General features: G+C 44.0%; 1 protein-coding gene across 1 annotated transcript in view; it reads left to right on the top strand.

Moving 5' to 3' along the window:
• LOC135698768 (uncharacterized) overlaps positions 1-15504 on the top strand; it is a 236962-nt gene that overhangs the window by 122164 nt on the left and 99294 nt on the right. The gene's annotated exons all lie outside the window — the stretch shown is intronic.

Here is a 15504-nt window from a genome sequence, read left to right as displayed (position 1 = left end):
GAATCTTTCAGAGCTGCCCTTATGTTTTTTTCCCTTCATCTTGTTTTCCGTACTGAGTACCAATGGTACCGACGCCAGGGAGACACCTCTCATACCTGGACCCTACATTTCGACCCATCATGGACTCATGGACCAACGGCTTTTTTTCCCAGAGATTTAATGCCATCATGATCGTGACATGATCAGAAATTTTTTGCCTCAGAAAATCATGGCGGTGCCGACTGGGATTGAACCAAGGCCTTTTGGGGTGAGAGGCAATCATGCTTACCTTTACACCATCTGTGCCGCTGTACCCTTATATTCTCGCAATAGTTCAGAATTTCTTAATAGTTCCTACATTTTTTTTGAAGTTAACGGGACTGCCCTGAAGATTTTTAAACTTTTTTGAAGTTCACGAAGCTTGCCTGAAGTTCTCACTAATTTCCTGAAATCGGCGATTGACAAAAGCAATTATGCCCAAATCTCAAAGTTCTCCGGATTTGCTATCGGTAGTACATTACCCTTCAAAATGCATTTATACCTTACCTTACCTTACCTTACCTTACCAATCAGGCTAAGGCCTTGTTGTCCTCTGCTGTCCGAAGAAGTCGTCTCCACTCTACTCGATCCATGGCCACAGTTCGCCAGCCTCGTAGTCTGCGAAGGGTCCGCAGGTCACCTTCTACTTGGTCGATCCACCTTGCCCGCTGCGCGCCTCTTCTTCTTGTTCCTGTTGGGTCGCTTTCTAGAACCATTTTCACTGGGTCGTCGTGCGGCATTCTTACGACGTGCCCAGCCCACCGTAGTCGCCCAATTTTTGCAACGTGGACGATGGATGGTTCTCCCAGCAGCTGGTGCAATTCGTGGTTCATTCGCCTCCTCCACGTTCCGTCATCCATCTGCACTCCACCGTAGATGATACGTAACACATTCCGTTCGAAAACACCAAGGGCGCGTTGGTCCTCCACGAGCATAGTCCAGGTCTCGTGGCCGTAAAGGACCACCGGTCTAATCAGTGTCTTGTAGACAGTCAACTTCGTGCGGCGGCGAATTTTATTCGACCGGAGCGTCCTCCGGAGTCCAAAGTAGGCACGATTCCCTGCCATAATGCGTCTTTGAATTTCTCTGCTGGTATCATTTTCGGCGGTCACCAGTGAGCCCAAATACACGAACTCATCGACCACCTCGATTTCGTCACCGTCAATTTGAACTCGGGGTGGGAGGCTAACATTGTCTTCCCTAGAACCTCTTCCTTTCATGTATTTTGTCTTTGATGCGTTGATGGCAAGTCCAATCCGTCTAGCTTCAGCCTTCAGTCTGATATACGTTTCCGTCATCATCTCAAAGTTCCTTGCCATAATGTCAATGTCATCGGCGAAGCCAAGGAGCTGGCTGGACTTCCTGAATATCGTGCCACTCGTGTCTATCCCAGCTCTTCTGATCACACCTTCTAACGCGATGTTGAACAGCAGACACGAAAGTCCATCACCCTGCCGTAACCCCCTTCGAGATTCAAAGGGACTCGAGAGTGTCCCCGATACTCGAACAACGCACATCACTCGATCCATCGTCGCCTTGACCAATCGTGTCAGTTTAACCGGAAGTCCGTACTCGTGCATAATCTGCCATAGCTGATCTCGATCGATTGTGTTGTATGCGGATTTGAAATCGATGAACAAATGATGTGTGGGTACGTTGTATTCGCAGCATTTCTGCAGAACCTGCCGAATCGCGAAAATTTGGTCCGTGGTAGCCCGGGCACCCATGGATCCCGCCTGGTATTGCATCACGAACTCTCTTGCAAATGGTGACAGACGGCGGCATAGAATTTGGGATAGTACCTGGTAGGCGGCGCTCAGCAGTGTGATTGCGCGGTAGTTGCAGCAATCCAACTTGTCGCCCTTTTTGTAGATTGGGCATACGACACCTTCCATCCACTCCTCCGGTAATATCTCCTCCTCCCAAATCTTGGCAATTACCCAGTGCAGCGCTCTAGCCAGTGCTTCACCACCGTATTTCAATAGCTCACTTGGTAGTTGATCTACACCAGTTGCTTTGTTGTTGTTCAGCCGACCGATCTTCTCCTCAACTTCTTGAAGATCAGGGGTTGGTAGCCTGTCGTCTTCTGCGCGTGCTCCAAGGTCTGTTGCCGTGCCACCTTCGTTTTCTGCTGCTTCACCGTTGAGGTGCTCGTCATAGTACTGCTTCCACCTCTCAATCACCTCACACTCGTTCGTGAGAAGGTTACTGTCAAAGTCTTTGCCCATATCGGCTTGCGGCACGTAGCCTTTGCGCGAACTATTTAGCTTCTCGTAGAACTTCCGTGTGTCGTTTACGCGGTACAGATTTTCCATCGCCTCGCGATCTCGGTCTTCCTGCTGACGCTTCTTCCTTCGGAAAACCGAGTTTTGTCTGTTCCGCGCTTGTCTGTATCGCTCCACATTCAATCTCGTGCGGTGTTGCAGCATTCTCGCCCGTGCTGAATTCTTCTCCTCTACTAACAGTTTGCATTCGCCGTCAAACCAGTCATTTCTTCGGTCCGGGATTGCAATACCTAGTGCCGCTGCAGCCGTACTACCTATGGCTGAACGGATGTCCCTCCAGCCATCTTCAAGAGAAGCTGCGCCAAGCTGCTCTTCCGTGGGTAGTGCAACTTCCAGCTGCTGCGCGTAGTCCTGGGCAACTCCGGTGTCCCGTAGTTGCTCAATGTTGGGTCGTGGCGTTCGACTTCGACGTGTGTTATGCACCGTCGAGAGTTTTGAGTGCATTCATACTGCAACTAGGTAGTGGTCCGAATCTATGTTCGCACTGCGGTACGTGCGGACGTTGATAATGTCGGAGACGAATTTCCCGTCGATTAGAACGTGATCGATTTGGTTTTCTGTGTGTTGGTCAGGTGATCTCCAGGTGGCTTTGTGGATATCCTTGCGGGGGAAAAAGGTACTTCGAACTACCAGACCCCGGGAGGCTGCAAAGTTCACGCATCGTTGGCCGTTGTCGTTCGATACGGCATGCAGGCTGTTTGGCCCGATTGCCGGTCTATACATTGCCTCCCGTCCTACCTGAGCGTTCATGTCGCCGATGACGATTTTTACGTCCCGTTGCGAACAGCCGTCGTACGCCTGCTCCAGCTGCGCATAGAACGCTTCTTTCTCGCCGTTGGGTCTCCCTTCGTGTGGGCAGTGCACGTTGATGATACTGTAGTTGAAGAAACGGCCCTTAATCCTCAACTTGCACATCCTCGCGTTGATCGGCTGCCAACCAATCACGCGTTGACGCATTTTACCCAGCAGTACAAAGCCGGTTCCCAGCTCGTTGGTGGTGCCACAGCGCTGGTAGAAAGTAGCCGCTCGATGTCCGCTTTTCCATACCTTTTGTCCCGTCCAGCAAAGTTCCTGCAGTGCTACGACTTCGAATTTGCGTGGTTGAAGTTCGTGCTACGACTTCGAATTTGCGTGGTTGAAGCCGCTCCTAACATGGAGAACAGACGCCGTTTTGAGCCGCACCTCCATGGTGAGCAGACGCTCAGGTTTGGTGAAGCATTTCCTCTATCACCGTACTATGGTTACCGCGCCAGTGTTCGCGTCGCACCTCTTTACTTTGCTATTGCCGGACTGGCAACATTGACCAGGCTACGCCAACCAGCTGTGTCCATGTTTCAGCTGGTAGTCTTTTGTTATCATATGACTCGAGGAGGCGTGAAGTAGGAATTTATGCGGACCAGGGCTAGGTATTCCGCTCCTTCCAGGTTGTCGACTCACCATTTTGTAGCCCAAAATGCATTTATAGCAGTTCCAAATGTCATCATTCATCATTTTCAGTTAGTCAATAAGTAAGTAGTACATGTGTATTCTCATTTCAACATAAGGTCAGTGCACGAAGATTTGATTGCACTCTTCTCTCATTCGTAAATGTTGACAGTTTTGGGTGGTTTGTTTTGGCTTCCATTCGTTGCCATCTCTTTTACTCAGAGACAAAGTTTTTGTAACTAAAAAGTGAGGTTAGGGACCGTGCACTGCTCTATCATCTATCATCATCGACTTTTGTCACACGCACACATGTTCTAGAATGAACATGAACATGAAGAAGCTTTGTGCATACATTAGTACAGCGTTCGCCAACGTGCAGCTAACGAAGCATAAGAGACATATTCCATCGTTTCCATCGCATGCAGCCAGCAAGCCGTGCGTTGGCGAACGCTGCTTGCATAAACATTGTAGTCTATGAATTCAGATATCTCAAATATATAAAATTATATGTCCGGCAAACTTTCACCTTTGATTGATGATAAATGGTACATTTCAGAAAGTAAATGACTTTTTGCTAAAACTTGCTACTTTTCGAGAAACCGGATTATGAAAATCATGGTAATTTTCCCTATTTTGGCTAATATTTCGCTTGTATCGACCCAAAACATTGAGAACTCTTCCTTGAAACTTGCAAATTAACCGACATAAAAGATACACGGCGTTATGAAGGATTTGTCGTTTGTATGAAAAATAGTACAAAAAACGTAAATTTCAGTTAAATTTTACAATATTCACTATATTTTTGTTGTTTGAAGACCTAGAGCTTTGAGTTCTTCGGCATTTTTTTATATTTTTTAATGTTCTACGACTTTGCCTAAGACACAAAACCTCTAGCATGTGAGATAAGAAAGTTAGTATCGCAGCACCATCTATGCGGATAAAATTGGAACTAATTTCCATTACCAGATAAAGGCGCATGTTAAACCGAGAAACTTTGCCAAAGACACCATTTAAATATAATGCAAACCCAATGCGCTAGAGGTTTTGTCTTGCTAATTTCGGTTCCTGGCCCAGTGTGCAATGCTACCGACGCCAGGGAGGCAGCTCCCACACCTGGACCCTACCTATCGACCCATCAACTCATGAACCGGGGACCAGCGGGTTTTTCTTCCCTTCCGAAGGAAGGCGTGATCAGAGATGTTATGCCTCAGAACATCCCGGCGGCGGTGACTGGGATTGAACCCAGGCCTGCTGGGGTGAGAGGTAATCACACTTACCACTACATCACCGGCGCCACTGATGCACCCCTCGAAACATAGGAAAATCCACGAACCCATCATTTTATCTGTCAACCTTTCATAGCGAATCAAAACAAACATAGTGTAGTACTAGAATTTCGACTAGAATGGGGTACTTGAGACCAATAGGCTAGTCAAGTAGTAAGCCAATTTAAAATAATTAGTTTCCACCGGTTGGAAATACTCCGCTACAAACGCAACGCAACGCAACCAAGATTATCCTTATCTCGAATAGAGATTAGTGACGTTTAACCGTGGCCGTAAAATAGCTATTTAAGCAACAAGTTGCAGTAGTGCTGATAATTACGACAAGTGCTGAAAAAATTGAATTTTGCAACGAATTGCATACACCTTTTTTTGCACTCAAAAGAGTGTCGAAAGTTAGAACTATAGAGGTAACTCTGAGACCAGAAGTCCCGAAGAAACGTGCTCAAATTTTTGGCTCAGCTCTGGTACTATCTTCGGTCCCAAGCTAATCGATGCACCCCTCGAAACATAGGAAAATCCACGAACCCCTCATTTTATCTGTCAAACTTTCATAGCGAGCCAATTTAAAATCGTAAGCTTCCACCGGTTGGTAGAACTTTTCGGCACTGGGTGCTGAAAAGTACTACTTTTCGACACTGTTATTTTAGCTAGGCCATTATGTTATTCAAAACAGTTTCTAAAAGTGACACTTTTCAGCACTGAGTGCCAAAAAGTTGTTTATTGTTTTCCTCTGGCTAACCTAAAAAATGTATGAAATTAGATCTGTCAAAATGGGCTTTACAACGATTTGTTGTGTAAGCTCTCACATATCGCACCAATACAACCGGACGTAAAAATCTTTATCGAGCATTTTACGGGTGCTTATGGCCGCCACAATCTGGCTGAGTTTTTGGTAGGGAACATATGATTTGACGTTTGAGTTGTGTCGTTTGACGTATAAACGTTCAAATTTGATCGTTTACACGTCAAACGATACAACCCAAACTTCAAATCTTATGTTGCCTACCTGAAACTCAGCCAGATTGTGGCGGCCATAAGCGATCGTAAAATACTTGATAGAGTCTTGAAACACACTGAACTTCAGTTCTCGATTAAGGCCCACGCACATTAGATCCGGATGGGACGCGTTGCGGCAAAGTGACAGCTGAATCTATTGTCTAACTGTCAAATTTACGTCAACGCAACGCAAACGGATCTAATGTGGGTGGCCCTTTACTTTTTCTATGAGACGTATCTGATTTGTAAACAATGCATTTGATCGTTGATTTGGCGTAACTGGTTGCTCGCCCACGCATGATTACACTAATTTCCTCAAGATGCAAGATAGGTGTTAGTATGTGTGGGCGAGCTACCAGTTACGCCAAATTGGTTATCTATGCATTGTTGAATGCATTGTTTACAAAAGCAGATACGTCCCTTCGAAAAAGTAATCGAGAGTTGTTGAAAATCAGCCATCGATGTGCGTTCTGGCCGGTCTGCGTAGTGAGACCTATTAAAATCAAAACCATAACGAATCTGTCGGCCTCGCTGATTCAGCGATTCATTGTAGTGAAGTGAAGTCATCTTGTTATGCTACAAAACATCCACCGATCCACCTGTGACCTCAACCGGTCCACACCAGACCTGCTGTTGTGCGATGTTGTTGATATTTAAATTGAGTCCCGTCCCACACTGGGTAAATTAATTTCGCGTAAGCAGGTAAGCCCTCGATCACGCCAACGACCCCACTGCCTGGAATGGGGAAGTGGGGTAAGCCCGAAAAAGAAGAGACTCACGATGACGTGTTTGCAACTTTTGTTAATTGCGGTGAAATCTGTTTAGATAAGTAGCTCCACCGGGGGGTGCGCGGACTCTAATTTTGCGACAGATACAAATTAATCTTGCACATCGAACGGCAATCTGGCGACACCGGCTTGCGGTAGTCGGATTTGCTTAGGATTCACTCATATTTGCGCTGAGTCAGATTAATGGCGGGTCATTGTGGCTTAATCACTCGCCGCTGGGATGGAACGAGTGGGTGACAAAAGCCGCTGATTGATATGCAAATGTTGAACTTTTTTTGGCGCTGCAGTCTATTTTTTCGGAGGTGAATCTATTTCACGCTGATGAACTAAACCTTTAAGGCGATTTGATGCTAACGTAGGCAACATTCTCTAATTAAATAGACGAGAATCTTAAAACGTTGGAAACCAGAATCAGGTTCTGAAAAAAGTCCTCTCACTGAATAATCCATAAGTTTACGACCATCCTGAAGAGTAGCGACTGGTTGGTCGACCGTAAATACCTTGCTGCACAAATCGTCCATCAATTTCGCTCTGTTTTCAATTTATTTGTCACTTTTTCCTGAAATATTGAGTTTACATCGTTAATAAGCCTACAATTTGTTATTGTTGTTAAATGCTTCAGGTCGACGATAAATCGCCTACCAAAGCGGACTGCCATTTATGTATGCGACAAGTTCACGTTTCCAGCGCCGGACGGCCAACGACGGAACAACGATACGATTATGCCTGCATGTAAATTCGCCCGCCATGCGATGGATGATGATGACATTCGCCTTTGACTTTGGCCCGCTCGAGGTACCTACCTACTCTTAATTAATTTGTAAAGTGCGTCCATGTCCTGGGGAGAGTACATGGCGGCAGAAACTTTACGATGGGAAAATATGCTTCCATAACATTATTGGTCCACCCCTTTTCTGGTATGAAATGTCACGCGCGTGGGCTACGAATAAATTGAAGTGCAAGGCAATAAATAGAGTCGGCTGCACTGTGCCGTGAGTGGTTGAGAATTGAACTGAAAATAGTTCCAGAACTATTTTTAAATTAATTGAGATTCAAACAATAACTTTCTAATTTTTGGAAATAAAGGCATATCATCTTAAGCAAAGCTGTAGTTGAGTTAATATCAAGCAGCTTAGTTGAGAAAAAAAAACAGTTTTTCTATCTCTTGGCTGTGCGCATCATAAATAATAGTTGCTGGAAAGATTGCAGTTGCTACCAACGAAGATCCTAGACGATTACGACAAAGATTTGCTAACATTCTCGATGGTTCCAGACGATTTCGGTGAAGATTTCAAATGCTGCCAATGAAGGTTCTAGACAACTTCAGCGGAGATTTCAGATGCTATACATGAAGTATCCATGCGATTCCAAAGGAGGATATTCCATATCAATTTCAACAAATTTTGCGTTCTCAACGGAGGATTTCAGATGCTTTCCAGTTCCAGGTCCAAACGATGCCGACGGAGGAGGCTCCAGACGATTCCAACGGACGTAGATTCCAGGCGATTTCAACATGGTTTCCAGAAACGAGGTTCCGGACGGTGGAGGTTCCAGACGATTTCGATGGAGATTTCAGATGCTCTCAATGAAAGTTCCAAACGATTCCAACGAAGGATAATCAAGACGATTTCAACATGGTTTCCAGGCAATTTCAATGGAATTTGCTGACATTTCCAATGGAAGAGGTTCCAGACAATTTCGGTGGAGATTTCAGATGCTGCCTACGACGATTTCAGACGATTCCAGAGATTCCAGGCAGTTTCAAAATGGTTTCCGGACAATTTCAGCACAGTCTGCTGACAGTCACGACGGAAGAGGTTCCAGTCGATTTTGGTGGAGATTTCCAATACTGTCAAATGAAGGTTCCAAATGATTCCGACCATTTTCAGTGGATTCAGTTGATGAAAATGAAGTTTCTAGGTGATTCCGAAGAAGGAGATTCCAGATGGTTTCATTGGAGTTTGCTGACGAAGAGGTGCCCGACGATTACGATGGAGATTTCAGATGCTGCCAACGAAGATTCCAAACGATTCCGAGGGAAGAGATTCCAAGAGATTTGTACATGGTTTCCACACAATTTCAACAGACTTTGCTGACGTTCCATACGATTTCGATGGAGATTTCAGATGCTACCAATGACATAGATTCCAGATTGATGACAGTTCTGGCGGAGAAGGTTCCGGACGATTACGGCGGAGATTTCAGATGCCACCAAAGAAGGTTTCAGCAGATTGCGACAGATTTCAAACGATTATGATAGATTCCACTTGGTTTTTATGGAGGAGGTTACAGATTCCATGATCAGTTTTACGGGCAACAGAGAAGTTGTATGAACTCCAGGAAGCTTTTACAAACTTGAGGATGATTTCTAGAAATTTCTACGAATTTAAGAGAAACTCTCAGTATACTTCAAAGTCTTTCGGGACGGGTCGGGAATCTACGAGCTGTAAGGTATTTTTTACGAATTTAACGGAAGTTTTACTCAGTTCTTAGGGAACTCCAAGGAACTTCAGTGAATTTGTACGAACTTTTGGGAACTCTTACGCAGTGCCGGATTTAGGATTCGGGGGGGGGGGGGGGTGCTGATATTTTTAGGAGGGGCCCTATATTATCTTGAATTTCAAATGCACTCTCGTATTGTTCCTCCAACAATCTTAAAATGGAACTAACGGCAAGCTCGACTGAGTGGGAAGGATAATTTGCTTCCAAATGTTCCAGATGAAGCGTACCGCAGTTTGATTCGAAATCGAGAAACTCGTAGTGTCCTAGAAGCCAAAGAACGAACAACCAATGCAATGCTGTTACAAGCGAGATACTTGCCTGTGAGATGATTTTGGAAGACCCCGACACCTTCCTCGAACACAGGTCCATAGCGACTGTGGAGGCAGGAACTAACAGCAAGCACGACTGGGTCGGGAGGACTAGGGTCTTCCATGATACTACAGGTAGTGCGTTCTGGGCTGACTTCAGCGAAAGAGATCCGAATGACTCGACGGTTTTTTGAGTTGTACTCAAATTCGTGGAAGTACACGTTATCAGGCCTAGCCTCTTTTGCTAAGGCCACGTCCCTGAGATCCTTGCTCACACCAACTTTGAAAGTTGAAAAAGCTAAGTGTGACAGGGTATTTGTCCTTAGGGACCAACCTGATCACCTTATGTTTGGCATCAGAGCCAATATTCATACAGTCGTTAGTGAGACTCACAATTTCATCGTCTGAAGTACTAGGGTCAACAGAAGATAAATAAATCCACAGCAGATTCTCGGGTTCCTAGTGCCTCATGAAGCGAAAAATCCACCTGAGTGCAGATTAAATGCAAGGAATTACCGCAATATCCGCGGCAAATAATTCGATCCGTATCAGACACCACTTTTTGGCTATTAGACTGATGACAAATTTGACATATTTGCTCCGCAAAATTTGAACTCATTTGGTAAGAAACTGACTTGGCACAAACCATTTGTAGTTTATATGGAAATTGCTACAATGGAAGCGCTCTGTTTCCCGTTGGCGATACTGCCATACAATGAAACCACTGGAAGCGGATCTTATTCTGATGGATGAGGCGTTGTACCTTATGATTATAGTTGTACGATGTTTTGTATAGTGAACAAGAATCCTAGGCTCTGTAAATTTAATTTGATTGAGCCTTATCAAATAAATCTATAAACAAACCAACAATCGATCATAATCTTCAAACCTAGGGGGAGACAACTGAGATTTGGATCCAGTTTATGATCCAGTCGCTAATTGGTCGATTCTCAAGTATATCTAGATTTCAGAATCATAAGGGCCTAACTGAGACGGTCGATTCTCTTCATCGATTTTCTCTTTTAAAAACAACTCGGCAGGATTAACATTTCTCGGTGCGTGTGATGTTGCTTTTTCTAGCTAATACAACCTTTTACTGCACTCTATTGAAATAATTTCTGAAAATTGTGGTAATACCATAGAGGTAACTCCAAGACTAGAAAGACCCGAAGACACGTGCTCAACTTTTTGGCTCAGCTCTGGTACTATCTTCGGTCCCAAGCTAATCGATGCACCCCTCGAAACATAGGAAAATTCACTAACCCCTCATTTTATCTGTCAAACTTTCATAGCGAATCAAAACAAACATTGTGTAGTAGTAGAATTTCGACTAGAATGGGGTACGTTAATCGTTTGCTTGGGACCAATAGGCTAGTCAAGTAGTGAGCCAATTTAAAATCGTTAGTTTCGTATTGATTGTTGGTAATACGAAGAGAAAATCGATGAAGAGAATCGATAATTGCAGTTAGGCTCTTATGATTCTGAACGCTGGATATGATTTTTTTTGTTTTATATGTGTAAAAAACTTGTTTGAATTGTTTGTATACCTCGATATAACGTAACTGTCACTTTGACTTCGGATTTGAATAAACGGATTCCACTGTTTTGGCGATTTTATCCCACAAATTTTTCATCGGAGCTCGAGTGCGAGCTGCCGTTTTGATGATTGTACCTTTTGCCTTCAGTTTTCTCTTCATAATTGCCCAGTAGTTTTCAAAGGGCCTGAACTGCACCATTGTTGTACTTCCCGGCTGTAGTGACAACTCGTAAGATCCGGTCAAAATTTCACCGGACCATCGCTTCTAGAGACATTCGGTTTCGTAAACCTCCGAATTCATCATTTTCTCAGTGACTGTTAGAACATATATTTGCGTACGAATTTATCCGCAAAAACAAATATGAATCTGCCAGGGACACCTCCTCGAGCCTTTGCCTTGTAAAATTCTGGTTCTGGAAGTTGTAAGAAGTCGGCCTTTACATACACGCTTAGAAAAACTCATGTAAATTTAGGTGCTCTGAGAGTGACATATACGAGCGTCAATTTTGACATAAATTTGAGTCATAACAGACGCGAAATATAGCTAAACCAAACGTACTTTTCGTCAAGGTAAAATTAGTTATTTCTAAGTGTGTAGGTTTCATCATCCATAAGTATGCACCAAACGGACTTGGTCAGGTTGTCATACAGCTTCCGAGCACGGGTTCTAGTAACAGAATACAGTAGCTTCTTGAGTGCTCGAATTGTTTGCCTACTGGCGCGGTATGCCTGTAAGCCTTTGCGGTAGGAAATTCGCTGCACTTTACTACGGGCGGCATCATACGGCAACCAAGCCGTCGGAGCCAAATAAATTCATCGGATTGAAGAAAACCATCGCATCGCTTCACAAGGACGTAGCATTTCTGTACCTCCCTTAGCTTAGTCGGTAAAGGCACAGCTACAAAGCAAGACCATGCTGGAGGTGGCTGGGTTCGATTCCCGGTACAGTCTAGGAATTTTTCGGGTTGGAAAATTTCTCGACTTCCCTGGGCATAGAAGTATGATTGGACTTGCCACACAATTATACTAATGCAAAAATGGTACAGGCATCGAAAGCTCTCAATTAATAACTGTGGAAGTGCATCTAGAACACTAAGTTGAGAGCACGCAATAAGCTAATATGCCATACGTAATAAGCTTGAAATGCGAGGAAGAAGAAGAAAGAAGAAGAAGCATTTCTGTAGAAATGCCAAAAATATAAGGTTATACCTATAAGCCATAGGATTAAGGTACGGACACCCATCCCACCCAGCGTAGTAAAGAGGATGGAAGCAGAGTTCATCAAGGATAGCATCAGACGGCTATATAGCAAACTGGACATGAAGGTTTTGGAATGTTATTATCTACATCTCAAATTGGCCAAGGAGTATCCAATTAAATTCCAGGAGTTTCTGTCTAGGGCCAAGGTAGCAGAGGAGTGCGAATCGGATAGGAAGCGGAAGCTGCAGGATAGGAAGCTAAACAGACTACGACAGGAGTCTCAACGGAGACGGACGACACACCGAACGGGTGAGCAGATCCCATCAACCATCACCACGACGCCGAGGGTTCACTCCATTTATGGGTTGGTTGTCAACCGATCGACGACCGCATTTACGGAAGAACAATTGACACACCTCAACAAGGGGCTAGGATACGCGGTTACAACCAAGCCAGACGTGGAGCAGATCATCATTGACGTAGAAACAGCGATTACCAAGACACTTCCAACATCAACACAGAATACGGTTAGGACTATCACATCGAACATAATCAAGGACGGACAGGAACAAAGTCGCGCCAACGAAAAAGAAATTCGGATTGTAAAGGAGCTAAAAAGTAAAGCAGTATACTACGTGAAGGCAGACAAGGGAAACGCGGTCGTTATCATGGACAAGGACGATTACGACAATCAGATGACAACGAAGATTAACAACGGACCGTATAGACAGCTTCGAGTAGACCCCTTACAGAACATAGTGAAACGCGTGGAGAAAGCACTGAAGGAGTGCAAATCGATATTAGGAGATGGAGCAGGTCGTTTACGGGAACCCAATCCCATTCTACCCAGGATCAAAGGTCTCCCCCACCCACAAACTAGCGAAGTGGCTAGTCAAAGAGTTCCAGAGTATGCCGAATCAGTTCTGGTATGGTATCTTTCGACGTCACAGCTCTTTTTCCCAGCGTACAGGTCAAGGAAGCGATCAACCATTTGGAGGACTGGCTATTAACACAACGAGAGGATGGAGCGTGGAGAAACAAGGTTCGGACGTACCTTAAACTGACCCGCCTTTGTATGGAAGAGAACTACTTCTCTTTCCAAAGTAACTTCTACAAGCCGGAGCTCCAATGGGAAACCCCCTATCCCCCTTCTTGTGTGAACTTTCCATGGCCAACTTCGAGACAATTCTGAAGGAGAAAGGACTATTACCAAATCGTTGGTGGAGGTTTGTTGGCGATATCTTCAGCGTAGTTAAACGGGAAGCCCTTCCACAAATTTTAGATGAGATCAACAGAATTCACAAGGATATCAAATTCACTCACGAGGTAGAAAAAGACGGGAAACTCGCATTTCTCGATGAAATCATTGTTAGGATCCACTAAAGACCCAGGTAAAGCTGGTGTATATAAAATAAGCTGTAATCATTGTAACAAAGTATATGTAGGACAAACCAAGAGAACTTTAGCAACTAGATTTAAAGAACATATAGCGGAGGTTAATAAGGCCAAAAAGCAAGAGGAAAAAGGCCTAACACATCTTCACAGAGGACCACCAACTATCGACGGAGGACATCACGGTTTTACGAACCGTATCTACACCATGGAAATTGGATGTTGCAGAAGCCTCGAGATCAACAAACAACGTAATTCAACTTTACTCAACAGGGATCAAGGAAACGGGCACACATGGCTTTTCAAGTTACTACCTAGGACCAGCGAATCCAAACACATAAAGCAACCAACGATACAGACAAAACGGTTGCTACGACTACCATGACAAACTCGCTCTATAACATAGCTCGATCCGAGTGGTAAAAGGATAATGATATATTACTTGCCTGCTTTGTTTCAATATACACGGATGAGGACATAGCTTGATATGAATCGACAAAAGACATAGCAAAAAAATTCCCATTAACACACGTGTATCATGTTCGGCTTTACTTCGTGAAGCAGCTTGCCAACAATTTGCTCGTTTCCTTCTACCGCCCCGAGTGCACTGTTTCGCACGGGCTGCTTTTCATGAAAAAGAAGGAAGAAGATTATATCATTATTGCTTTGCACTTCTGACATAGCGTTATTATTCGGTTCGTTGATCGCTTGTCATTTTGTCATTTGGAGATATTTTTGATTCCTTGCCTAGGATGCATCAACGAGTAAGTTTACCTAGTTTCTAAGTGGAAATGTACCTGTGTTAATATATATTCGGTAAATGCGATGTTTTTTCTTCAGTCGAGTATTAGTACAAGACACTTAAGAAATCTGCACATTGTTGATGAAATACGCGTATCTGTCAAGGATAAGCAAATAAGGTAGTGGAATTAAATGGAAATTACTAATCCTTCTCTCTCTCATTATGCATCATACGTTTTGCTTAAATCGCAATCGGACATATCTTGGTTGCTTCTGATGGACCTCATGACCTTGCGACGGAGCTGACGGTTGGCAGTTCCACTCCGGCGTTTACTTTGAGGCTTCCGATTCATCGTCAAGGTTTCCCTGTACGGTGTTTCTAAGCAAAATTCAACACTTTAGCCAACTTGGACCTTGATGGTCCTCTCCTTGGTGACTGTCTCCAAAACAAGAGCGTTTTATGAACTGAAAAAATACACTGTTATTGTTATTGCTGTTATCAACAATTAGACATCAAAATCTTCCGAAAACGTCCACTAGGAGCGCTGCAATATTCGAAAGAGTTTGTTCCATTGTTAGCCATGGTTTAACATTGACATACATTGGAATATCTGAAACACTCTGTCTGGGTATCTGTCATGTCAAGATGACTAAAAATCTGGAAAAATCCAGAATAATCTGGAATAATGGGAACGCTGCCATTTATTCATGGCATTCGAAAAATACCTAACCGTCTTAGCTATAATAATAACTTGTCGCAGTTTCCACACGCTAAATTAATGACTTCTATTAAGTAAAGGAAAATTTAATAGACAAAAATCTACCTTAAGCTCCCCTAGTTCATAACTATTCATAAGAAACGTGATTAATATCTTTATTTGTGCAAAACACAATGGTCGAACTTAGAACCTGCCTTCGCGATATCAAACACAAGGTCTACATTCCTACGCACATAACGCCCATGACTATAGCAGAGCTGAAATCATAAATCTTAGATTTACAAACACACAGCATAGTCAGACTTAG

Source organism: Ochlerotatus camptorhynchus, unplaced genomic scaffold, assembly GCF_037179485.1.
Source record: "Ochlerotatus camptorhynchus isolate MF236.1 unplaced genomic scaffold, CSIRO-AGI_Acam_v1.1 ptg000094l, whole genome shotgun sequence".
In the NCBI taxonomy this organism is placed as follows: Eukaryota; Metazoa; Arthropoda; class Insecta; order Diptera; family Culicidae; genus Ochlerotatus; species Ochlerotatus camptorhynchus.
Note: the sequence above shows the minus strand (reverse complement) of the source record. Positions and strands in the feature narration are given on the sequence as shown.